This window comes from Eptatretus burgeri, chromosome 6 (assembly GCF_056783735.1).
Source record: "Eptatretus burgeri isolate ZD-2024b chromosome 6, Ebu_testis_v1, whole genome shotgun sequence".
In the NCBI taxonomy this organism is placed as follows: Eukaryota; Metazoa; Chordata; class Myxini; order Myxiniformes; family Myxinidae; genus Eptatretus; species Eptatretus burgeri.
Window position 1 is genome coordinate 49842362 of NC_140966.1, and position 26580 is coordinate 49868941.

At 44.1% G+C, this 26580-nt stretch overlaps 1 protein-coding gene across 1 annotated transcript in view; it reads right to left on the reverse strand.

The window, feature by feature from the left end:
• ILK (integrin linked kinase) overlaps positions 1-26580 on the reverse strand; it is an 85659-nt gene that overhangs the window by 55282 nt on the left and 3797 nt on the right. The window contains exon 2 of the mRNA XM_085884964.1: positions 1768-1823. The gene's annotated coding sequence lies outside the window, so the exon portion shown is untranslated. The remainder of the gene's footprint in view (positions 1-1767; positions 1824-26580) is intronic.

Genomic DNA, 26580 nt, shown 5'->3' on the forward strand with positions numbered 1-26580 from the left:
CAGTGCTGAACTATCTTTGAGCTGTCTTTTTGTTACCACAAGACCTGCTTTTAAGATTAAACATAGAGGCAATACCCTTGGACGCTCACCTGGTAGTGGCTGGATAAAATAACCAGGGAACAGCTGTAAGGCATGGATGACCCACATAATATATAATGGAGAAGAAAGTAAATACCGATGCATATTTTTTTCATGCCATGAACAAACAAGTTTCATCAAAATTGTGTGTGTGGTTTCAGAGAAGAAAGCAAATACATAAGTTGGATGGCAACCCCCACATAGAATCCCTTGGACCCCAATTTTTTTTAATGTCGTGAACAAACTTTGGTACATTACAGGTGATGAAGGCAGTGGTCAAGTTTCATCGGAATTGAGTGTGTAGTTTCAGAGAAGAAAGCAAATACCTCTTTTGGGAGGCAACCCCTCCAAAGACACCCTTCGACCCCGATTTTTTTTTTCATGTTGTGAACAAACTTTGGTACATCACGGGTGATGATGGTTGTGGTCAAGTTTCATCGAAATCGTGTGTGTACTTTCAGAGAAGAAGTTGCAAGTGTTTGTTGACAGACGCACAACGTGCCATCCCATAAGCTCCCCAGAACGAAGTTCCAACAATGAGCTAAAAAAAAAATCAAAACTCGGTATGATAGAACCTCAAAGTAATTTTAACTAGCATCCGTTGAAGACAAAGTCTTCAATATCCCCCGCAATAGTAAATGTGGATTAACAAACATATTCCCCAAGCGTGTGCAATATGTATGTGAAGTTTCCCCTTGATCCGACCAGCCGTTATGGAGAAGATGTTTGAAGGTTTTAGGGTAAATTCAATATGGCCACCAAACCATGTGATCTATCCATTCGAAATTAACAAACTTCTGAAAGAATGTCTTGGGGAAAGTGTTTGCGAAATTTTGCCTCAATCTGTCCAGCCATTCTGGAGAAGAAGATTTTTAAAATGTTTTAATTTTCAATCCAAGATGGCTGACAAACCATGTGACCTATGTCATCATAAATTTAGATTCTGCCTCCAATCCTCCAGTGGAATACGTGTGTGAAGTTTCGTGTTAATCGGATGAGGTGTGTTTTCCTATCCAAGATGGCTGCCAAACCATGTGACTTGTGACGTCATAATTTTTACTATGTATGCAGACATGATGGAAGATGATAGTTGCAAATTTTCGCTTCGTTAGGTTATGTGATTCCAGAGAAAACATTATTTAATCTTTTTCTTGAATCCAACATGGCTGCCAAACCATGTGACCTATCAATTAGAAAATATCAAAAGGCACCAGTTCACCACTTGCTTGATATGTGTACCAAATTTCGTAAATATATCTTGAGGGGATTTGTAGTTAAGCTCCGGAAACGAAATGTGACGGACGGACGGAAGGACGGACGGACAGAACCCATTTCTATATCCCCCGCCAACTTTGTTCGTTGGCGGGGCATAATAATGCATGATTTACCAACACAAGCTATGATTTATCCTCATTTTGTTCATTCTCTACCTCTCCACTTGTATCTTTTAATCAATTAATTGTAGACATCTGATGATTCTACAATGGAGGAGAGCCCACAGAAAACAAGAGAATGGAAACATCCTACCCAACAAGGTAATGAAGTTAAGAAGCCAAAGGTTCACCATGTGTGTGTGTGCTTCACCATACAGGTTCAAAGAATGGACCATTCACTCTCCTGACAGTCCAAAGACCCAAATAACAGGTTGAAGTTTAAAAAACTGAAAGACATTCATGACAGGAGACTCACCCAGCCTTGAGGTTCTCCTCTATGCATGGAAGAAGTCTTCAAACATATCAGTATTCCTGAGGAACGTTCACAAGAAAATGGTTACGGCTCTGCAAAACCGGCACTCCTCCGAGGCAATGGCATCCAACATACAGTGATCCTAAGATAGTTATCTCATTAGTATTCATTTTGTTTTCCCTTTCCATATGTATTGTGGGTAAATGGGACAAGATGCGTTGTGGAGGGCTTTTACATAGGTCTTCAATCCTCTATTCTTTCACTTATTTTACTTCCCTTTATTTCACAAACAAAATCACTGCAAGCATGCACGTCAGGCCAGTAACGCTATCTGCGGAAAGTAGAGAAGGCGAATCAATCCAGCTAATTTGCATACGCGTGCCAAGTTCCTGTTAAAACAGCACACCATAAACCAACTGACACCTCACCTCAGACACTCACCACACTGCTACAACGCTCACCATGATCACTGCAAACGGCTCCTAAAATTCCGCACAACAACCAACGCCCGACCTCTTCACCATAACCGCGACCAACCACTTCAGTCTCCTCACCGAAACGACTTCAACCACTCCCAACGCTTCAATGCCTTCACCACAAACTTCCTATAACTTCCTCTAACTCACAACAACCACGACAAACCGCCCTCAACACAGTTAGCTCCCTGGCTGCTCAACACAGTCTCCAAGGATGCCGGGGGAACGAAGGCCATTGCGAGCTGGGGTGTTTAAGTGTATAACTTGAAGCACAAATGAGAGCTGGGGTTCGTTCAATGACGTTCGGGTAGCTTTAGCGTGCTGTTAAATAACCACATTCAAGTGGAGTTCAATACACGTTCAGGGCCAGAGAGCGCTAATGAAAACCCTCGGCCAATGTTAATTGTGCTCTGTCGCGTGGCCCTGTCGAGAAGCAAATGAAGCCATGTTTGACTCCGGAGTCTGGCGGGACATAGCTATGGCATGGGGTGACGGCTATGTGCCAATGGAGGAGATCGGAAACGGCTACCAGGTCTCCTGACCCACTTTTTAGCCCCTCCCTCACCCAAGCTCTATAAAAGAGAACAAATCAGGCTCAGTCAGTCTCTTTTGTCCAGGCTCTCCTTTGTCAAGCCTCTCTTCTTCATCCAGCCTCCAAGCAGAATCTCTTCACCGAGGCAAGCACAACCGAGAGGAGGGGGCAGCGCAACCGAGCGAGGCAAGCATGGTGGAGCGAACTGTTACCAAGATGTGCCGGGGTCATCCCTGGGTCATCAGCACTCGGCTTTAGCTGCGTTCAGCAGCCAATATTCATGACACTTTCAGACTTTTTCACACGGCCCCATTTAGCTTTCTTCACATGCATCTTTTTCTCCCATCTGTGTCTCGTCTACTGCAGACGCACGGACTAAAAGAGCAATGAATTGATTTCTTGTCAGGTCAGGTCAGGCCACATTAGATCTGTGACTTGCTACAGGTACCATGTAAACCTGTACTAACCTGTTTCATGTTCGGGTTGTCAGCGACTAAACCGTCTCCCCCACCAGGTTTTCTGGTGAGGAGGGTGTTTGGATATGGACACCCAGCAGGATTAAAAACAAAACCTGTCAAAGGGCGGAGGAGCTCCTTATGAGCCAACGGCCATCCATATCTCGTGCTCAACTGTGTCCGCTGACATCCTCCTACTGTTGTTACTTTATTTTTGGAGTTTGGTGGCAGGATTTGCACTCCAGCCACCATAAAACCCTTCACTCCACAAAACACAAAAAGAACGCAAAGAAAATTCAAAACCCACTCCGTGGGAGTACCTCCTATGCAGCTGCCCTCCGCAGGGCAGCTCACCGGATGACGGGATTGGGGCAAAGCCCTCGGGACCACACTCTGACGATAGGGGGAAAACCATGGGGTAACCTTCCTGGGTCAAACTGCACTAGTGTGTGTCGGGGTGGTGTTGAGGTGTCGTCCACCAGACGGCAGTCTCCTTGGGTTAACCTGAGGCGGTCCCTTCGGGTGGGTGCCTTGAATGTCCCATCTCGAAGAGAAGATGATCACCTGTCTCTGTTATCATCTGAGCTCAAGTGTTTGTACATCGGTATTGCAGCATTCTCTGAGGTTCGGAGATCTTATAGTGACGAAACCATGGCGGGTGGATACACCGACTATTGGTCTGGTCGCTTTGATGGTTGCCATACTCATGGAGTTGCTGTAGCTGTGTCCAATAAGCTGACTCCAATGATAATTGAGGTAACAACGGTCAACGAGCGTATTATGAGACGAAGGATTTGTCACTCCTTGGGTGTCGTTTCTGTTTATGCTCCGACGGAGGCGAGTCATCTCACAGTGAAGGATGCATTCAATGCCACGCTCAAGTCTGTGGTTGATCAGTGCCCCAGGCGAGATGCTCTTCCAGTCTTGGGGGATTTTTAATGCATTGACAGGAACTGATAGGGATGGTTATGAGACTTGTGTTGGTCCCCATGGGTCTGAAACTGTGAACCGCAATAGCACTAAGTTCCTTGACTTTGTAAGAAGTCATGGACATAGGGTGGCTGGTTCATGGTTTCAACACCCACAGGCTCATCGCTGGGTTTGGTATTCCAATGCTGGTGATGTGGCAAAGGAGATTGACCATGTGCTCATTGTTGGTCACTGGAGGATGATCCAGAACTGCAGGGTCTACCGGAGTGCTCAGGATCTCAATACCGACCACAGGCTTGTGGTAGCAACGCTGAAGTTGCAGCTTAAATCCAGGAGAATGGTACCATCCCAACCTAGGCTAGATGTTGGCAAGCTCAAGGATGAGAGGGTAGCTGAGGAGTTTGCGAACAGGCTGAGTGGGGAATTGGGATATCTCAGTGCTTTGGAGAATCCTGAAGAGTTGTGGAGTGCATTCAAGCCCAACGTCCTTGATGTCGCCGGTGGATGTCTTGGAACTCACCGGAGGCCGAAGAAGAGTTTTGTCTCTCAAGGGACACTGGATACCATTGACCAGTCATAGGGCCAGTCTTAATGGCAGAGCTGAAGCTGTTCAGGGAGTTGAGGCGTAAAATTGTATGAGTGCTAAGGGTGGACAAGGAGGCCTATGTGTGAGGAATCTGAGGGGGTCGAGCATCACCTGTGATCAAGTGATTCTCGTCCTGCTTACAGGGGAATTCGAGTATTGCGTTCCTCCAAGCCCGTCCCTCGGTGTACTGCATTTAGAGCGGAGGGTGGTGAGCTGTTGACAGAAGTCCGAAGTGAAGGCCCGCTGGGCCGGTTATTTGAGCATCTGTACCAGGTGATCCACCAGCTGTTGAGTTGGATGTTACTATCCCTATTGCTGACCCTCCTATCAACTGTGGTCCACCTTTGTTTGTGGAAACTGTGGGGGGAAAAAAATTATATTAATGTATTCTAAATTGTAACAAATGGGGTTTTAGAAATATAAATTTTATGCTACAAGTCGAATTGGCTGTCCTTTTTCGCCAAGAGTCTTTTGCCCTAAATGTTGATAAAAATGTCTTGTTCTGGAGCGGTGTGACCTGGGCTGATAACAGCAAACCTTTGCCTTGAAATGTACGTCGTGTACTTCTCACCGAGAAAACACGTATGCAGTTTAAATTGGCAGCCTCCACCACTCTCCCATGAAAGTATAAAATGCTTTGAAATGTAAAATTGTTTTAGTGCAAGCACGTGAGGATGTATGGCATCTCAGTGGCTTGTACTCCTTGGGACTGACCAAGTACCAAGTAATAATAAAACTCTCTGATGTAATGTACTTAAGCTGTGGAAAGTGAATTAATCGGGTTGGTTTTATGGTTAACTAAAAAGTAAGGTAAATAAAATAGAACCAAATAATATTGCAACAAATGGGGGTTCTGTTTGTTCATTGAATGAAGTGTACGAGGGATACATTTAAAACCGAATCGGCGAGACGTTAAGCCCTGAAGTTAAATACGATTCCACAATCAACCAGGAAGAATCCTTCAACGATCACAACGGGGTGGGTGAAAAATCCACAACAAAACACAGGCTGCAGTGAACCAGTTGAATTGGGGTCAAGCTCCTGGGATCTGTGGCATCCATGCTGAACTTCTCAAAGCTGGTGGAAATGCTGTACTCATATTGTTGCATGCAATTCTGTGTTCTGCCTGGAACACAGGCATCATCCCAACTGACTGGAAGAGGAGCCTTGTTATCCCTCTTTGGAAAGGGAATGGTGATCACCAGAACTGGAACAATTAATGAGGGGTGACGCTGCTCTCAGTGCCATGCAAGGTCTTTGCTGGGGTTCACCACATCTGCTTGAGCACCAGCACCCAGAGCAGTCAGGCTTTGAGGACAAAGAGGACAACAATTGACCGTATCCTTGCCCTTTGGGTCCTCACCGAACGCAGACGAGAGTGCATCTGCTTGCAGCCGATGTTGATCTCTGTAAAGCATTCGATTCAGTGAATCGAGATGCCCTCTGGAGGATTATTGGTCTTCGTGGGGTGCCACCAAAACTGATCGATCTGATGTCTGAACTCTACTCTGGTACTGAGAGTGCTGTTAGATGTGGTGAGACTTGAGTTCATCACAGGTGTGTACTGGCCCCCACACTTTTTAGCACTTGTCTGGACTGGATTATGGGGAGTATATCGGAGAGATCAAGCTGCGGTGCATCACTTGGGAATGTTAAGATCTCTGACCTTGATTTTGCAGATGATGGTCATCTTTGCGGACACTCTGGCTATCCTTTTCGGGGCCTTCGAGGCGCTGAATGAGGAGTCAGAGCCACTGGGAGTTCCAGTTTCCTGGGTCAAAACTAAGATCCAGGCTTTCAATGACATATTGGATGCTGCTATCTTGTCTGTACCTGTTTATGGTGAGGATGTTGAGGTCACAGACATTCACTTACCTTGGTAGTCTCTCTGCTGGCAGTGAGCCAGAGATCAATAGACGTCTGGGTTGGGCCTGGGGAGTCATGGATTCACTTGATCATGGGGTGTGGTGCTGTCGGTACCTGTGCTGGAGGACGAAAGTCTGAGTCTTCAGGTCTTTGGGGCTTCTAGTCTTGCTCTATGGATGCGAGATGGACTCTGACCAGGGACCTGAGACAGAGACTTCATGCCTTTGGTGCCAAGTCTCTTTGGAGAATCCTTGGCTATTACGAGTCAGACTTTGTGTCAAACGAGCGGTCGCTGAGAGAGACTCAAATGAGATTTGTTACCAGCATAGTCCATGAGCATCAGCTGCAGCTGAATGGACAGATGACTTGTTTCCCTGACGCTGATCCTGCTCACCAGATTCTCTCAGCGAGGGAGTCTTGTGAGTGGAGGAGGCCAATAGGCCAACCACTTGCCTCGTGGTTGCAGCAGGTTGATCGGCATCTCAAGGAGATGGGGATGGGCTAGACGGAGGCCCCTGGAGTACCGGCGGAAAGTGGACGCAGTGACGCACTGTTCTGGCACATGCTCCCACACCTGACCTGACCTAATTACTGATTCGCGCCTCTCATACCTTCCTTTTACATCATACTGAACTACATTTTTGCACTTACCACTCATGCGTCATCACCAACCCAGTTCTCTTCCCTCCTCTTACTTCCTAAGCGATTGGGTTGCGTCGGTCTGTTGACCATGTCAGGTACAATGAAGTTGCCTAAACCTCAACTGCTTCTTCTCTTTCTAGGCTAAATCTAATTTCCTTGGGTGTGTGTGTGTGTGTGTGTGTGTGTGTGTGTGTGTGTGTGTGTGTGTGTGTGTGTGTGTGTGTGTGTGTGTGTGTGTGTGTGTGTGTGTTATCTCACTGTAATATGTGTAACATAAGTAATATTGTTGAAGTTTATCAGGTTAACTCTCATGGAGTTAACTCTCCTGAGACACCACTGTGTCTCCTTTATTTATTTTTTTGTATGCCTTGTCGAGACTCGTGTGAGAGCTAACACACAACGCACATCATGGGGGACATGAGACAAGAGGGGAGGGAGTGGGAAGGACAAAACAGTGGGGAACAGAGACATTCGGAGATCTGTGGAAGGGAGAGGGATGGGACGGAGAACATGGGGAATAGAAGAAGGAAATTACAGGGACTTTCAGGAAGGAAAGCAGGTAATTTGAAGGAGGTGGGCTTGGGTGGATTATCGGGGGTAGAAAAGATTGAGGATTTGGATGGGGGATGATAAGAGGTGGTGGTGAACAGCTGTTTTGAAGGCCTGGAGGGAAGAATGGGAATGAATAGAGTGAGGGAGTTTATTCCAAAGGTGGGGAAAAAAGAGGAATGAAAGAGTGAAGGTGAGCAGTGATTCGTGATTTTGGTAGTTTTACCAGAAGGGGGTTGTTGGAAGACCTTGAGCGCCCTGCGGAAATGTGGTGGGGACAAATCGCAGAGAGAGCAGGGGGAGCGAGACTGGAGAGGAGATGGTAGAAGACAGAAAGACCACCAACCAACCTGCGGTGATTGAGTGAGAGGCCCAAAGACAACATCATTGCGGGAGATGCCAATGATCCGAAATGCCTTAGTTTCTACAGCGTGAAGCCGAGAAAGGTGGGAGGCAGGAGCACCAGCCCAGAGGGGAGAGCAGTACTCCATCAGGCCACGGATAAAAGCTTTGTAAGTGGTCAGGAGTTCAGGTGGGCCAAGGAAGGACTTTGCACGACGGAGGATTCCCAGTCGGCGACTGGCTTTGGAGGCGAGGTTTGAAATGTGTCTTTCCCAGGAAAGGTCATGGCAGATAGTGAGACCCAGAAGCTTGAAAGAAAGGACTTCTTCCAGAGGATTGTTGAGAAAGTAGATGGGGGGTTTTCTAAACGGTCCTTGCGAAGAGACAAAGTGAGAGTGTGAGCTTTGTCCGGATTGAAAGACATGTTCCACGTGTTGGACCAGTTTGTGATTTTATCCAGATCGGCAGTGAGCGAAGAAGCTGCTGCCTGCCAGTCTGAGGGATGACAGATGGTACGGCAGAGGATGGAGTCATCAGCAAAAAGATATGGAGGATTTTCCAGAGAGTCGGAGAGATCATTGATGAAAACCAGAAAAATAACAGGGCCCAGAACACTACCTTGAGGAACTCCAGCCTGGACAGGAAGGGGGGATGAAAGAACTCCATTTAGGGCCACACGGTGACTGCGACAGGAAAGGAAGTCTGTGAGCCATGAGTGGAGATGGCCTTGGATACCATAGGAGGAGAGTTTGGTGAGCAGGGCAGGGTGCCAGACTGTGTCAAAAGCACGTGATATGTCCAGGGATACGGCTCAGATTTCCTGTCTGGCATTGAGGGCTTCCATCCATTGTTGGGAGAGCAGAAGCAGCATATCCAGGCTGGAGTGACCTGGTCTGAAACCAAATTGATGATCAGAAATCAAGCCATTGGAGAAGAGGAAGGATTTGATGTTTGAAACGATGATGGATTCCATAACCTTGCTGATGATTGGGAGAAGGCTGATTGGTCTGTAGTTGCAGGGATCTGTTTTTACACCTTTTTGTGCAGGGCAGTGATGTTTGCTGATTTCCAAGCAGATGGCAGATGACCTTGAGCAAATGAGAGGGTGAAAAGAACAGAGAGAGAGAGAGAGAGAGAGAGAGAGAGAGAGAGAGAGAGAGAGAGAGAGAGAGAGAGAGAGAGAGAGAGAGAGAGAGAGAGAGAGAGAGAGAGAGAGAGAGAGAGAGAGAGAGAGAGAGAGAGAGAGAGAGAGAGAGAGAGAGAGAGAGAGAGAGAGAGAGAGAGAGAGAGAGAGAGAGAGAGAGAGAGAGAGAGAGAGAGAGAGAGAGAGAGAGAGAGAGAGAGAGAGAGAGAGAGAGAGAGAGAGAGAGAGAGAGAGAGAGAGAGAGAGAGAGAGAGAGAGAGAGAGAGAGAGAGAGAGAGAGAGAGAGAGAGAGAGAGAGAGAGAGAGAGAGAGAGAGAGAGAGAGAGAGAGAGAGAGAGAGAGAGAGAGAGAGAGAGAGAGAGAGAGAGAGAGAGAGAGAGAGAGAGAGAGAGAGAGAGAGAGAGAGAGAGAGAGAGAGAGAGAGAGAGAGAGAGAGAGAGAGAGAGAGAGAGAGAGAGAGAGAGAGAGAGAGAGAGAGAGAGAGAGAGAGAGAGAGAGAGAGAGAGAGAGAGAGAGAGAGAGAGAGAGAGAGAGAGAGAGAGAGAGAGAGAGAGAGAGAGAGAGAGAGAGAGAGAGAGAGAGAGAGAGAGAGAGAGAGAGAGAGAGAGAGAGAGAGAGAGAGAGAGAGAGAGAGAGAGAGAGAGAGAGAGAGAGAGAGAGAGAGAGAGAGAGAGAGAGAGAGAGAGAGAGAGAGAGAGAGAGAGAGAGAGAGAGAGAGAGAGAGAGAGAGAGAGAGAGAGAGAGAGAGAGAGAGAGAGAGAGAGAGAGAGAGAGAGAGAGAGAGAGAGAGAGAGAGAGAGAGAGAGAGAGAGAGAGAGAGAGAGAGAGAGAGAGAGAGAGAGAGAGAGAGAGAGACAGGCTTTGAGGACACGTGGGCTGATTTGTAAGGAACTACACCGTCGTTCCACCTGCGATCTCTCCTCGATCCAAACGTTATTGACCAAAGTAAAAAGGTTCCAAAATAAATGGAATCACCGGCATTTCTGTCTTTGTGGATTTCTAATAATATAATATGTTTATTTATTTACCGAAAACGATTCCACGACCCACACATCACCTTCAATTATATATTTATTTACTGAAAACGATTCCACGACCCACACACCACCTTCAATTATTTATTTATTTACGGAAAACGATTCCACGACCCACACACCACCTTCAATTATTTATTTACTGAAAACGATTCCACGACCCACACACCACCTCCAATTATTTATTTATTTACCGAAAACGATTCCACGACCTACACTCCACCTCCAATTATTTATTTATTTTCCGTAAACGATTCCACAATCCACACACCACCTCCAATTATTTATTTATTTACCGAAAACGATTCCCCACCCACACACCACCTCCAATTATTTATTTATTTACCGAAAACAATTCCACGATCCACACACCACCTTCAATTGTTTATTTACCGAAAACGATTCCCCACCCACACACCACCTCCAATTATTTATTTATTTACCGAAAACAATTCCACGATCCACACACCACCTTCAATTATTTATTTATTTCCTGAAAACGATTCCACGACCCACACAGCCACACACTACCTCCAATTATTATCTTGCCAAAACGAAGTTTTAGCAAGATATGAAAGTCAGCTTGTATGTTTTTTTTTGTTTGTTTGTTTATTTTTTTATCTTGCCAAAACGAAGTTTTTGCAAGATATGTTAGTCAGCTTGTATGTTTTTTTTTTTGTTTGTTTGTTTGTTTGTCTGAAATCACGTATAAAAAATTCTGCAGAGCACAGTTATCATTGGAAATTTTTGTAACTTCGCATATCAGAGTCCTATAGAGGTCCCTTTCAGTGCACAAAATTTTGAAGGTCAAGGTCAAAGGTCAAGGTCACTTTGTTGCAAATCAGGGGAGTCGACGAAACGCTTATTTTTTGAGTAATTTTGATCGGATCGTCTTCAAACTTCATGGCAATATAGTTCATGGTCTGGCGCTCAGCTGATTAATTTTTGGTGGCGATTGGCCTTGACCTTCATGGTTAGCGCCTGAGGTCAAACATATTTGACCCCAAGGTCAAATTTTCAAGTTTTAGGAACCATATCGTGTAGTACCTCAAATTGAACACCTCGATGAGTGCTTTCTTGATATGTCAAGCTTGAGACATTATGACGTCATTTGGTGACGTTATCAGGCAAAAGCATATTTTTCATGGTTACTCTGTAGAACGATTCTCATCGGAATCTCTTGTAGGCAGATATTCCTCAAGGAGTCGCTCCTGGTGGATAACAGCTCTGTTCACCTCAGTGTGACCTTAAAGAAGTCACACGTGGTCACCTTTTGGCAAGATCCCTGCGGGTGACATTGGTTTATTTTTTTGTTTGTCTGAAATCACGTATAAAAAATTCTGCAGAGCACAGTTATCATTGGAAATTTTTGTAACTTCGCATATCAGAGTCCTATAGAGGTCCCTTTCAGCACACAACATTTTGAAGGTCAAGGTCACTGTCGCAAATCAGGGGAGTCGACGAAGCCCTTATTTTTTGAGTAATTTTGATCGGATCGTCTTCAAACTTCATGGGAATATAGTTCATGGTCTGGCGCTCAGCTGATTAATTTTTGGTGGCGATTGGCCTTGACCTTCATGGTTAGCGCCTCAGGTCAAACATATTTGACCCCAAGGTCAAATTTTCAAGTTTTAGGAATCATATCGTGTAGTACTTCAAATTGAACACCTCGATGAGTGCTTTCTAGATATGTCAAGCTTGAGACATTATGACGTCATTTGGTGACGTTATGAGGCAAACGCATATTTTTCATGGTTACTCTGTAGAACGATTCTCATCGGAATCTCTTGTAGGCAGATATTCCTCAAGGAGTCGCTCCTGGTGGATAGCAGCTCTGTTCACCTCAGTGTGACCTTAAATAAGTCACACGTGGTCACCTTTTGGCAAGATATGGGTTACCCTGCGGGTGACATTGGCTTATTTATTTATTTACCGAAAACGATTCCCCGACCCACACACCACCTTCAATTATTTATTTATTTACCGGAAACGATTCCCGGACACCCACACACCACCTTCAATTCTTTATTTGTTGACTGAAAACAATTCCACGACCCACACACCACCTCCAATTATTTATTTATTTACCGAAAACGATTCCACGATCCACACACCACCTTCAATTATTTATTTATTTACCGAAAAAAAATCCACGATCCACACACCACCTTCAATTATTTATTTATTTACTGAAAACGATTCCACGACCCACACACCACCTCCAAATATTTATTTATTTACCGAAAACGATTCCAGGATCCACACACCACCTCCAATTATTTATTTATTTTCCGTAAATGATTCCACGATCCACACACCACCTTCAATTATTTATTTATTTACCGAAAACAATTCCACGACCCACACACCACATTCAATTATTTATTTATTTACCGAAAACGATTCCACGATCCACACACCACCTCCAATTATTTATTTAATTACCGAAAACGATTCCCCACCCACACACAACCTCCAATTATTTATTTATTTACCGAAAACGATTCCACGACCCACACACCACCTCCAATTATTTATTATTTAAAGTGGGAGTGGCGTAGGAAAGTGGGCGTGGCTTATGAAAATATTGTGTGGCTCAGGAAGCGTGGTCAAACAAGAGCATTGAGAGAAGTTTATCGGGTTTTCTGTGTGTGTGTGTGTGTGTGTGTGTGTGTGTGTGTGTGTGTGTGTGTGTGTGTGTGTGTGTGTGTGTGTGTGTGTGTGTGTGTGTGTGTGTGTGTCTGCAACGCGAGGCTCCACAGCACAAACCAGCAAACCGATTATTTTTCAAATGGTAGTCCTTCAAAAATAGGGTGTCTATTTACCGTCATTTTTTTATGAGGAGTGCCAGTTGGCAAAATACGCAATAGGAAAAATCTTGCCAGGCAGAGGAACAATTGTATGTGAACCAATACATCTTGGCAATGAATCTTCGTCGGTGGATCGGTCAGAATGAAAGGCATCGTATCCAGCGCTTCGATCCTCGCGAATCCCTCGTCGCCTACCGGCTTGTTTGTTTGTTTGTGAACAGTATTGCGGAAAAACTCCTCGACGGATTTCGACGAAACTTGGTGGGGGGATTAGGTATGGTCCAAGGGTCATGCCATTAGATTTTGGACTTGGCCCAAAGTCCAATATGGCTGCTATGGTGGCCATTTTGAAAAAATATTAGAATTTTTGTTTTTGCATTTCTACATGTTTTCAGTGATTTCCAACCCCCCCAAAAAAGAAATTTGTTGGAGAAAAAAAAATTTGCAACTTTTTTTCAAAAAAATTTCGATTTTTTTTTTGGCATTTCTACATGCGCATCGATCTCGTTTTGTTTATTTAATCGTGGTTCAGTAGAGTCTGATCCGTTTTGACCTACAATGAATCGGATGACAGGTTCACTTAAGTGACCCAGCAGTATTGGCGGCGGAGATTTTGCACTCTACCGAGTGCTCCCCCTCTTGTTCCCCAATGGATTGGCTCTCATATCAGTTCAGTGTTGTGCTCGCGGTAAACTCAACCACCTTAATCAAGGTCCAATAAAGATAAAAGTAACATAATCTCCGAGGGCACGATTCCACGATAGGGAGACTGCATGTACCATAGGTAAACGGTCGTCAAACGGAGGACACTGGGTCACGTGGTTAAATTGTTGGCATTCACAGTCGATTAGCAACCCACCGCAACACGGACATATTCGTGTGCGACGGCCTCGATTCCCGGTGAGTCTGGGGCGAACCGGGGACACCCCATCCTAGTCGAACCCCCGCGAACCCGGGTCTGCAACAATATTCCTGAGGAATGTTCAGAAGAACGTGTTTACTACCGTGACTGCTACCAGAGGTTTACGATGAATCTTCACACTTGACACGATGCGAAAGTGATAAAGCAGACCCTTCCACTTCTCATGTCACACAAAGATAAGATCCTCCATTGACAAAGATACTTTCATATTTCAGCGATTGCATTTTTTGCGAGAAAGAAGGTTTGAAAGGAGTTGATACCAAAGGTTTGTGGACAACAGAGACAACATCGAAGTTTGAATTCGACGGCTGGAAGAAAGTTATCGCTGCTGTCGAGAAAAAAGAGGGGATGAGCAGTTACTGGTTCAAATTAAGGGGTTTGACTTGTTTGCCTGTGAAGTAAGGTATCATCAGAGTTGTCGTCAAAATTACATGGCAAACATAGAACCAGTTAGATGGAGAAGCACTAATGAAGGAGAGGAAATGAAACAGATGAACTTGGAAGAGGCCCACAGCAGGGTTTTCGGAAGTGTATGTTATATCATTGATTTTGAAATTTTGATCTGTTCTTCATCGCACCCCTTCTCCAAACCCCAAGTATAGAGCAAGTAAGTGAAAAGATAAACTTGAAAGGCATGACATCTAAATGGGTAAATTGTCATTCTGTCAACTAAATGGCACGGGAAAATTTCAGTTTCCTGGTGTACAGCTCCAGCATTAGCATGGATGAAGCAATCGAAAGTGCACGTGCGCTTGGCTCTGGTGACATGATCGCAGTTGGCAATATGGAAGAAGGCCCATCTTCCAGATCCCCCATATGCTCTCTCTCTCTCTGATGGATAACCATAGTTTGTTGGACTGCCAGTGGAGATAAGATGTAGCCATCGTGGTCTAAGTTTGACACTCTTCCACCTAAGTTGGTTGATGTTCTTGAATCAGTAGAAGAGGACTCGAGTGATGATGAGTTTGATTCAACCAGTGAGCACGACTTCTCGGATACAGACCATGACACAGACGGTGACGATGGATCATTCGAGAAACATGCTTCCCCATTCATGTGCATGGAAACATTGATTATAATTTCTTACTCATGATATTTAAACCTTACATTTGGACAGAAATAGGTGACGTGTTCTGAGGTTGAACATTTTGTTTAAGGAAAGCAGTCCATAATCAATTTATTGATAATCTTGTAAAACAATAAGGCATAATGCGAGACAGTCGCTTTTCATATATCTTCCTTGAAACATCAGTACAGAGTTATGCTTATAACTTTTCCTCTGTGAAGTGAAGGTACTTTTATGTCTTGCAAGGGCAAATATGTGAATGTTATTTCTATTTCATATTTGTTTCCTTCCTTCCTATCTGTGCTGCAGTCCTTTACAAGTATTAAGGAAAAATCATTCTTTGCATACATCTCATACACTGTATTTTTTAGCTTATCGAGAACTTAAATGGCAGAATAAGGTATTGTCGTCATGCACCGTCCATCCGTCTCCTATATCGACTTCTCCAGCCAAACCGCTGGGCCGATCGGGCTAAAATTTGACAGCAACTTTCCTCTCCTGACTGGTAACAGGGATTGCAAAGCTCGTTGCAGTCACTTGACTTTAAGTTTGTTAAAATGGCCGACTTAGTAAAAAAAAGTTTTCAAAAATCTTCTTCCCCAGAACCCTCAATCAGAATGCTGCCAAATTTGGGTTACAACATTAGGACAGGGCTCAGATAAGCAACAAGTCCAGTGGACCTATTTTTGTTCTTTGTCCCATTTCAACCAAAAGAGTTTTTTCAACGTTAACATCTTTTCTCCATTTAAGGGGGCTTCAATGAACATACGTATGCACATTAGGTTGGATCATAGTGGGGGGGGGGGTACACGCTCAGTTGGTCCCCTTGGCCCACTGACTACACCCCATGACAAGACCCTCACAGACACATCCGTACACATGCACATAATCACTTATCCCTGCTGAAGCTATCTGAAAGTCCTGCCAACATCCTGATTCCCTTCTGTCTGCAATGCTTCTCGGTACCTATCTAATTCCAATTTAAACTCATCCACTGTTTCTGCTGCCACGACATTTCCAGGGAGGCCATTCCATGCATTAACGACTCTGAATAAAAGACCCTTGCTTTGCTACCATCTTAACTCTCCTCTTCTTTATGCTCAGGTTATGGCCTCTGGTCCTATCACTGTCTACTCTGCTGATAATTCTTCTGCACTTATTTTATCTAAACCTTTCATATCTTAAACATCTCCTTTCTAGTGTATAAAGCCCTGTCTCCTTCAGCCGCTCCTCATAGCTGAGTCTAGCTAGGCCCAGAATCAATCTAGTAGCCCTGTGTTGAACCCTCTCTATGGCATCTATGTCCTTCCTGAGTTGTGACCAAAACGGCACACAATATTCAAGATGTGGCCCTCACTAAATTCCTGTACAATGTTAACACCACCTCTGTTAATTTATAAATGATCCCCCTCCGAATAAAACCTAAAACCCTATTTGCTTTACCTATAGTTGTCTGGCATTGTGCTGCCTGCTTACCAGATATATATATATATATATATATATATATATATATATATATATATATATATATATACAGTATATATATATATACAGTATATATATATATATACAGTATATATATATATATATATATACAGTATATATATATATATATATATATACAGTATATATACAGTATATATATATATATATATATATATATATATATATGGGCTCATATATATATATATATATATATATATATATATATATATATATATATATATATATATATATGGGCTCATATATATATATATATATATATATATATATATATATATATATATATATATATATATATATATATATATATATGGCAAGGGAATCGTGGGTTATGGTCGTGATGATGGTGTCGTGGGTACAGTCATTGATGTTGGCGACGTGTATGCCGGCTGTGGCAATGGGATCAAAGTGATGGGCTCATAGACTCAGCTTCATCGTGGGAGATTCTAGTGATCTTGAACGACTTGGTTTCCATGGCATCAAGCTAAGCAAGGTGGGAGGCAGGGGTGCCAGCTGAGAGGGGAGAGCAGTACTCCCTCAAGCTGTGCTGATGAAGACCTTGCATGTGGATATGAGTTCTGGTTTTCTAAGGAAGGATAAGGTCCTTTTGGAGAGAGAGAGAGAAAGAGAGAAAGAGAAAGAGAAAGAGAAAGAGAAAGAGAAAGAGAAAGAGAAAGAGAAAGAGAAAGAGAAAGAGAAAGAGAAAGAGAAAGAGAAAGAGAGAGAGAGAGAGAGAGAGAGAGAGAGAGAGAGAGAGAGAGAGAGAGAGAGAGAGAGAGAGAGAGAGAGAGAGAGAGAGAGAGAGAGAGAGAGAGAGAGAGAGAGAGAGAGAGAGAGAGAGAGACAGACAGAAAGAAAGAGAGACAGACAGAAAGAGAGACAGACAGAAAGAGAGACAGACAGAAAGAGAGACAGACAGAAAGAGAGGCAGAGACAAAGAGCATGATGAGAATATGAGATTTGTCAGGATTGCAAGACATGTTCCAAATGTTTGACCAGCTTGTGATTTTGTTCAGGTCTGAATGAGGGAAGGGGTTGCTGCCTCCTATCTGAAAGATGAGGGATGTCACGGCAGAGTGTGGAGGAATCAGCAAATAGATAAGGGTAAATTGATAAGGTGCAGTGGAGAGTCGGAAGCAGATGCAGGCTGTGGAATGGATGTCCTAGATGCAGGCGGAAGCACGGGGCAGCAAGGGGTAACGGGTGCAGGTGGTGGTGAGAAGGTATAATGTACAGGCATGGAGAAGTTTTCAAACATTTGAAAATCCTTGAAAATCTTGTTTTTTGTTAAAGGTCCTCGTAATAAAGTACTGGTAACCAGTAACAACTCTGCTCGTAATAAAGTCCTTAATTTCTTGTCCGGTAGTTGTTAGAATTTGATAAAGAAAATGTATTTACGGTATTTTTCTTTATCACAGACAGGATAGTGTTCAAGATGTTGACTATTATTATTATTATTATTATTATGAGCAGAGTACCTGCCCTACTGTGGTGAATAGGTCGTGGGTGGAGGCGGTTGCGAGGATGCAGCAGGTGTAGGATGTGGCGAGGAGGTAGAGGGAGAAAGCGGTGACGAGGGTGTCCCAGACGCAGGTATTGGCGAGGGTTTCGTGGATGGAGGAAGTGACAAGGGGTCGTGGGTGCAGGTGGTGGTAAGGTGGCCGTGGGGGTGGGTGATGGCGATGGGGTAGTGTGTGCTGGCAGTGTGTGGGGGTCACGTGTGCAGGTGGTTGCGAGTGGGTCATGGGAGCAGGTGATGGCAAGGGGGGTCACAGGTGTAGGTGGTGGGGAGGGTGCAGTGGGTGGATGCCGTAGCGAGGGTGTCGCTTGAGCAGGTGGTTGCGAGGGTGTCACCGATGTAGGCAGTGGTGAGTGTTATTCTGAAGCAGGTGGTGGTGAGGATGTCATGGATGTACAGTGCCTATAGAAAGTCTACACCCCCTTTCAAAAATTTCACCTTTTGTTGCCCTGTAGCCTGGAATTAAATTGCATTAAATCAGACTTTTTCCACCTTTATTTACACGTCACAACCCACAACTTCCAAGTGAAAAACAAATTCTACAACTTTCAGAAAATTAATGAAAAATACAAAACTAGAATATCTTGGTTGGATAAGAGTCCACCCCCTTCAATCCCCCATCATAGCAATTGTAACTTCACTCAGGTGTAACCAATCACCTTCAAAATCACACACCAATTTATTTGGCCTCCACCTGTGTTGAATTGTTGTGATTCCGATTATTTCAGAATAAAATCAGCTGTTCCTTAAGGTTTCCTCTACTAGGTGGTGCATTTCACAGCAAAGACTCAACCATGAGAACTAAGGAGTTTTCAAAAGACTTCTGGGATAAAGTTGTCGAAAGGCACAGATAAGGAAATGGGTATAAAATATTTCAAAGGCCTTGAATATCCATCAGAGCACAGTCAAGACAATCATTAAGAAGTGGAAGGTATATGGTACCACAAGACCCTGCCTAGATCAGGCCGTCCCTCCAAACTGGATGACCAAGCAAGGAGGAGACAGATCAGAGAGGCCATCAAGAGGCCAATGGCAACTTTGAAAAAGCTACATGCCTTTATGGCAAAGACTTGTCACTGTGTGCTTGTGTCAATAATATCCCAAGCACTCCACAAGTCTGGCCTGTATGGAAAGGTGGCAAGAAAGAAGCCATTATTCAAAAAAGCCCACCTTAAGTCTTGTTTGAGGTTTGCATAAAAACACTCCGGATATTTTGAAGCCATGTGACAAAAAGTTTTTGGTCTGACGAAACCAAGATGGAACTTTTTGGCCTAAATACAAAGCGTTACATTTGGCACAAACCAAACACAGCACATCACCAAAAGAACACCATCCCTACTGTGAAGCATGGTGATGGCAGCATCATGTTATGGGTGGGAATGTTTCTCATCAGCAGGGAATGGGGCACTTGTCAGGATAGAAGGGAAAATGTCTGGAACAAAATACAGAAAAATCTTAGAGGAAAACCTGCTGCCCTCTGCGAGAAAGCTGAAATTGGGACGGAAGTTCACCTTTCAGCAGGACAACCACCCGAAGCACACAGTCAAAGCTACACTGGAGTGGCTCAGGTACAAAAAGATAAGTGTCCTTGAGTGGTCCAGTTGGAGCCCTGACCGAAATCCAATTGAAAATCTGTGGCATGACTTGAAGATTGCTGTTCATCAACGCTCTTTAAGGAAATTGACTGAGCTTGAAGAGTTTTGTGGAAAAGAATGGGCAAATATTGCCCAATCAAGGTGTGCAACGTTCGTAAGGACCGATCACAACAGACTCACAGCTGTAATTGCTGTCAAAGGTGCTTCCACCATGTATTAACTCAGGGGGGTGGACACTTATCCAACCAAATAATTCTCGTTTTGTATTTTTCATTAATTTTCTGAATTTTGTAGACTTTGTTTTTCATTTGGAAGTTGTGGGTTACGACGTGTAAATGAAGGTGGAAAAAGTCCGACTTCAAGCAATTTAATTCCAGGCTTTAAGGCAACAAAAGGTGAAAAATTTGAAAGGGGATGTAGACTTTTTATAGGAACTGTAGGTGGTAGAGAGGGGGTAGCGAGTGCAGGCGGTTGCGAGGGAATCATGGTTGCAGTTGGTGGCGAGGGAGTCACATGTGCCGGCAGTAGTGACGGTGTAACCGGTGTAGGCTGTGGTAAGGGTTTAGCGGGAGAAGGTGGTGGCGAGGGTGTCGCAGATGCAGGTGGTGACGAGGCTTTCATGGATGCAGGCAGTGGTGAGAGGTCACAGGTGCAGGTGTGGCGAGGGTTTCACGGATGTAGGCGGTGGTGTGGGTGCAGTGGGTGTAGGGGGTGGCAAGAGGGGGGTATCAGGTGCAGACAATGGTGATATGTGGAGGATGCAGGCAGTAGTGAGGGTGCAAAGGGTAGAACTGTGGCGAGGGTGTAGCGGGAGAAATCGGTGGTGAGGGTGTCACAGATGCATGTGGTGGTGAGGGTTTTGCGGATGCAGGTGGTGGAGAGGAGTTGTGGCTTTAGGCAGTGCCAAGAGGGTCATGGGTTCAAGCGGTGTTGTGGGTGTAGTGGGTGCAGGAGGTAGCAAGAAGATATCGGGTGCAGGCCATGGTGATGTGTAGAGGGTGCAGGTGGTGATGAGGGTGTCATCAATGCAGGCGGTGGCAATGGAGTTTTGAGGCGGCTGGAGCAGGTGGTTCGTGAGTGCAGGCAATGGTGAGGGTGTAAAGAATGCAGGCAGTGGCATGGGGGTAGAGGGTGCAGGCAGGGTCGAGGTGGCTCCGGGTGCCAGGGATGGAGAGGAGGTTGTGGGTGGAGGTGGTGATGAGGGGGTAATGGCGAGGGGGTAGTAATGGGTGCAGGCAGTGGCGAGGGTGTCATGGCTTCTGGCAGTGGAGTGAGGCTTACATATGCTGAAGGTGGAGAGGAGGTTGTGGGTGGAGGTGGTGATGAGGGGGTAGTGGCGAGGCGGTAGTAATGGGTGCAGGCAGTGGAGTGAGGCTTACATGTGCTGAAGGTGGAGAGAGGGTTGCGGGAGTTGGCGAGCGGTCATCGGTGCATGCCTTGGCAAGGGTGTAGTGGGAGCAGGCGAAGGTGAGGGTGTTGCAGGTGCAGGTGGTGGTGAGTGTTTCGCTAATGCAGGCGATGGTGAGGGTGTCACTGATGCAGGTGGTGGTGAGGATGTCACAGATGCAGGCGGTGGCGAGGGTTTCACTAATGCAGGCAATGGTGAGGGTGTCGCAGATAGAGGTAGTGGCAAGGGGGAAGTGGGTGTAGGTACTTGTGATGGGATCGTGGTTGCAGTGGGTGGTGAGGAGGGTCATGGGTGCAGGCAATGGCGAGGGTGCAATGGCTGTTGGCTGTGGTGAGGGTGTAGAGGGAGACGATGGTGGCAGGGTGTCACAGTTGCAAGCGGAAGTAAGGTTGTAGCGGGTTGAGGCCATTACAAGGTTGTAGCTGGTGGAGGCCATGACAAGGTTGTAGCTGGTGCCTGGTGGAGGCCATGAGAATGTTGTAGCGGGTGGAGGCCATGGCAAGGGAATCGTGGGTTATGGTCGTGACAATGGTGTCGTGGGTACAGTCATTGATGTTGGCGACGTGTATGCCGGCTGTGGCAATGGGATCACTATTGCTGGTGGTGGTTGAGAGGACAATCACTGGCGAGAGTGTAGCAGGTGCCATTGGTTACAAGGGTCTCGTGGGTGAAAGCAGTGGTGAGGGGAAGAGTAGCAGGCGATGATGGCGAGAAGGTCGCTGTTGCAGGCGGTAGTGAGGGGCTTGCTAGTGCAGGTGATGTTTAAGGGGTTGTGGGTGCAGACCTGGAGGAGGAGGCAACAGGCGCTTGATGTGCTGTGGTGGTGAGGGGTCGCAGGTGCAGGTGGTTGCATGGTTGCAGGTGCGAGAGAAGCTCTCACCGGTGTAGCCGGTGGCAAGGCTGATGCAGATACAGGTGATGGTGCCGGTGGTAGCAAAGAGGTCATGGGGGCAGGCTATCTACACACATGATGTGAACGTGGAATCGAAGGGTGCCTGCAAGTTGATGGCCAACAATTTGAATGTTTCCTGTAATTTACTCTATCAGTAGTGAACTCACAAGGTGATGGATTCATACATAAACTAGAATGGCACTCGTTGCTGTTATGTTGAAGACTGTGAAGAGATGGTATGCCTGCTGACGAGTCATTATGTAGTGTTCCAAGATCCGGTCCATCCTGCGACACAAATGGCTCATCTAGTTCGCCATCTATACTAGATACCTTCTGTACAGCTTAAACAAGGAATCCCAAACACAGGGGGAAGGCCACTTGGCCCATCAAGTCCGTGTCACCTTCACATTCCTGACATCCCTGTACCCATTTTTTCCTAAGTGCAAACAAAAACAAGAATTGCATTCAGTGGAGCGCATACCTCCACCTGACTGAACAGCTTACCTTTTGTATCAGACTGATAGGCCGGATCTGGATCCGGACCATTCATCCTTATAACACACCACAATCTCATCAGCTCGTTCTTGTCACCTACCCAACTCATCCACTACGTTTTGTTGTAATCCATCCACAGCTTTTGAAACATCGTGCCTATTGGCCCTCTCTCTCCAAGTCTCTCTCTCCAAGTCTCTCTCTCCAAGTCTCTCTCTCAAAGTCGATCTCTCCAAGTCTCTCTCTCCAAGTCTCTCTCTCAAAGTCTCTCTCTCAAAGTCTCTCTCTCCAAGTCTCTCTCTCAAAGTCGATCTCTCAAAGTCTCTCTCTCCAAGTCTCTCTCTCAAAGTCTCTCTCTCCAAGTCTCTCTCTCAAAGTCTCTCTCAAAGTCTCTCTCTCCAAGTCTCTCTCTCCAAGTCTCTCTCTCAAAGTCTCTCTCTCCAAGTCTCTCTCTCCAAGTCTCTCTCTCAAAGTCTCTCTCAAAGTCTCTCTCTCCAAGTCTCTCTCTCCAAGTCTCTCTCTCAAAGTCGATCTCTCCAAGTCTCTCTCTCCAAGTCTCTCTCTCAAAGTCTCTCTCTCAAAGTCTCTCTCTCCAAGTCTCTCTCTCCAAGTCTCTCTCTCCAAGTCTCTCTCTCCAAGTCTCTCTCTCCAAGTCTCTCTCTCCAAGTCTCTCTCTCTCTCTCTCTCTCTCTCTCTCTCTCTCTCTCTCTCTCTCTCTCTCTCTCTCTCTCTCTCTCTCTCTCTCTCTTTCTCCTGTCCACCAAGTTTTGTCCACAACTTTTTGAGATATCCCTCTCACAGATAAACAAACAAGAAAGATGTTGTGCACAGCACAATACTCGTGAAATCCAAATAAATAATAGTTGTCATGGAAACAGCAATTTGGTAATTTGGAAAATTTGACCTATCAAGTGTTTTCCATGATGGAATATTGTGCATAACAAATTGAGTTGATACATTTTCTAATTGTGGCCTAAAGGTGTTTTACATGTTTTGGGTGACCTTGACCTTGACCTTTGACTAATATTGACCAGATTTTATACACACATACTACACATTCATACAAATAAAGTATGTAAGTTTCAATGTGATACCTTGAAAAATTAATGAGGTTTGGCAATAATAAAATCACAAAAAAAATCCCATTTGATGATAATGGGGGTGAAATTGTTGCCATGGACACAGTTTTGTCTTTGCCACGTGGAACTTTTTCGATGCCCATGGAACTTTTCGCTTTGCTCCCAACTAAGATGAGCAGAACCTGAAAGAAAAAAAAATAGAGAAAATTGATAATTAATTATATTTATCATCTTCTCAGGTTGGTACTGAGGCAGTTTACCAATGGGGGCATTTTGATCATGACTGGTGACCATCAAGTGTTACTGCAGAAGGCCCTCGGACAGAAGCTCCTTTGGGTCTAATGATTCAAATGGGGTCTATAGGATCTACAGGGTCTTCGTGGTTTAAAAGGTCGAAAGGGTCTTAAAGTTATAAGGGGTTTTAAGGGTCTTAAGGGGTCTTTTAGGTCTAAAGGGCATTTGAGGTCATAGGGTTATAAAGGGTCTTAAGGAGTTTTAAAGGGTCTTCGGGGTCTCAATGGTCTTAGGTGTATTAAGGGTCGTAAAAGGTCATGGTTATAAAGGTCATGGTGTCTAAAGGGTCTTATAAAGGTTCCAAAAGGTTTTATGGGTCTTATAAGTCTTAAACGTATTGGAGTCTCGAGGATATAAGGGTCTTTGGTGAGGGATTTCAGTGGTCTTAAAGGGTGTTAGTGGATCATCAAAGCATTTGGTGTCTTGAAGGGTCTTATGGGGTAAGATTATAGATGGTGTTAGGGTATTAAAGGGTCTTCAGGGTGTCAAGGGGTCTAAAGGTATAGAGGGGTCTGGAACACCCACACACACACGACTCCTTTTATATTGTCGATTTATTTTATTTTTTCAATATTTATTTATTTTTGTGCTGATTCCAATGTTTCCTCGTTTTCTTTTCAATATCTATACTCACTGTATCAATATTTATTATCAATATCATTGCTTTTTTCAATATCTATACTCACTGTATATTTATTATCAATATCACTGCCTTTTTCAATATCAATACTCACTGTATATTTATTATCAATATCACTGCCTTTTTCAATATCTATACTCACTGTATCAATATTTATGATCAATATCACCGCCTTTTTCAATATCTATACTCACTGTATATTTATTATCAATATCACCGCCTTTTTCAATATCTATACTCACTGTATCAATATTTATTATCAATATCATTGCTTTTTTCAATATCAATACTCACTGTATATTTATTATCAATATCACTGCCTTTTTCAATATCTATACTCACTGTATCAATATTTATGATCAATATCACCGCCTTTTTCAATATCTATACTCACTGTATATTTATTATCAATATCACCGCCTTTTTCAATATCTATACTCACTGTATCAATATTTATTATCAATATCATTGCTTTTTTCAATATCTATACTCACTGTATATTTATTATCAATATCACTGCCTTTTTCAATATCAATACTCACTGTATATTTATTATCAATATCACTGCCTTTTTCAATATCTATACTCACTGTATCAATATTTATGATCAATATCACCGCCTTTTTCAATATCTATACTCACTGTGTATTTATTATCAATATCACCGCCTTTTTCAATATCTATACTCATTGTATATTTATCATCAATATCACTGCCTTTTTCAATATCTATACTCACTGTGTCAATATTTATTATCAATATCATTGCCTTTTTCAATATCTATACTCCTGTATATTTATCAATATCACTGCCTTTTTCAATATCTATACTCACTGTATATTTATTATCAATATCACTGCCTTTTTCAATATCTATACTCACTGTATCAATATTTATTATCAATATCACTGCCTTTTTCAATATCTATACTCACTGTATATTTATTATCAATATCACTGCCTTTTTCAATATCTATACTCACTGTATATTTATTATCAATATCACTGCCTTTTTCAATATCTATACTCACTGTATCAGTATCACTGCCTTTTTCAATATCTATACTCACTGTATATTTATTATCAATATCATTGCCTTTTTCAATATCTATACTCACTGTATCAATATTTATTATCAATATCACTGCCTTTTTCAATGCATATTTATTCGTATACAGCCTGTGGCTGCTTGGCTGCATCATTTTCTGGGGGCGCAGCTGTGCCGCTGATGCTATGACCCCTGTTATCAGTAAGCTGGTACTCGTTTCGCCAACCTCGTAAAGATGACAGGCTGAGTCAACCCACCTCGTGTAAATTCAATGGCTCGACAGGGGGACTTGAATTCAAGACCCGAAGTTCTTAAGCTAGCCACCTTAACTGTAAAGCCAACACCAGGGATGATGATGATGATGATGATGATGATGATGATGATGATGATGATGATGATGATATACAAAGACGAGGCTGGAGGAGCTAGAACATATAACTGATCAGGACATGGAAGAACAAAAGGAACAACAGAAAAAGGGTGGGGGAAGGGGGTCACACGAACAGCAGGGATGAGAGATGAAATAGAGGGAGAATTGGACAAATAAAGGATGTGGGGAAGAATGAGGATATGGGAGGACACATGAGGTGGACAAGATAGATAGAGAAGCAAACTCTCAGGAAGGAAACCAGTTGGTGTCAAAGCCACCCAATGCTCGCCGGTTTATACATTTATCGTTTTTAAAAGACGAGTCTAATAATTAATATTTTTTTATAAAGCATTGCAGTGAAGTATAATTATAAAGCAATATATGTATTTGTATCTTGTAATCAGTAACAAGAGCGCAAGTGAGCACAATATATGCCCTAACAAGAAGGTATATACAGAATTGTGCTACAACATGGAAAACAGCATCCTGGTTGCCATGGCAACCACTTTAGATGACGAACGTATGTCATGACACACCATCTCCACAGTCTGTACCTATGTACCAAATATGAAACGTGAAATTTTGAAAACTTTGGGAGTTAGAGTGCAGACAGGAACGGACGA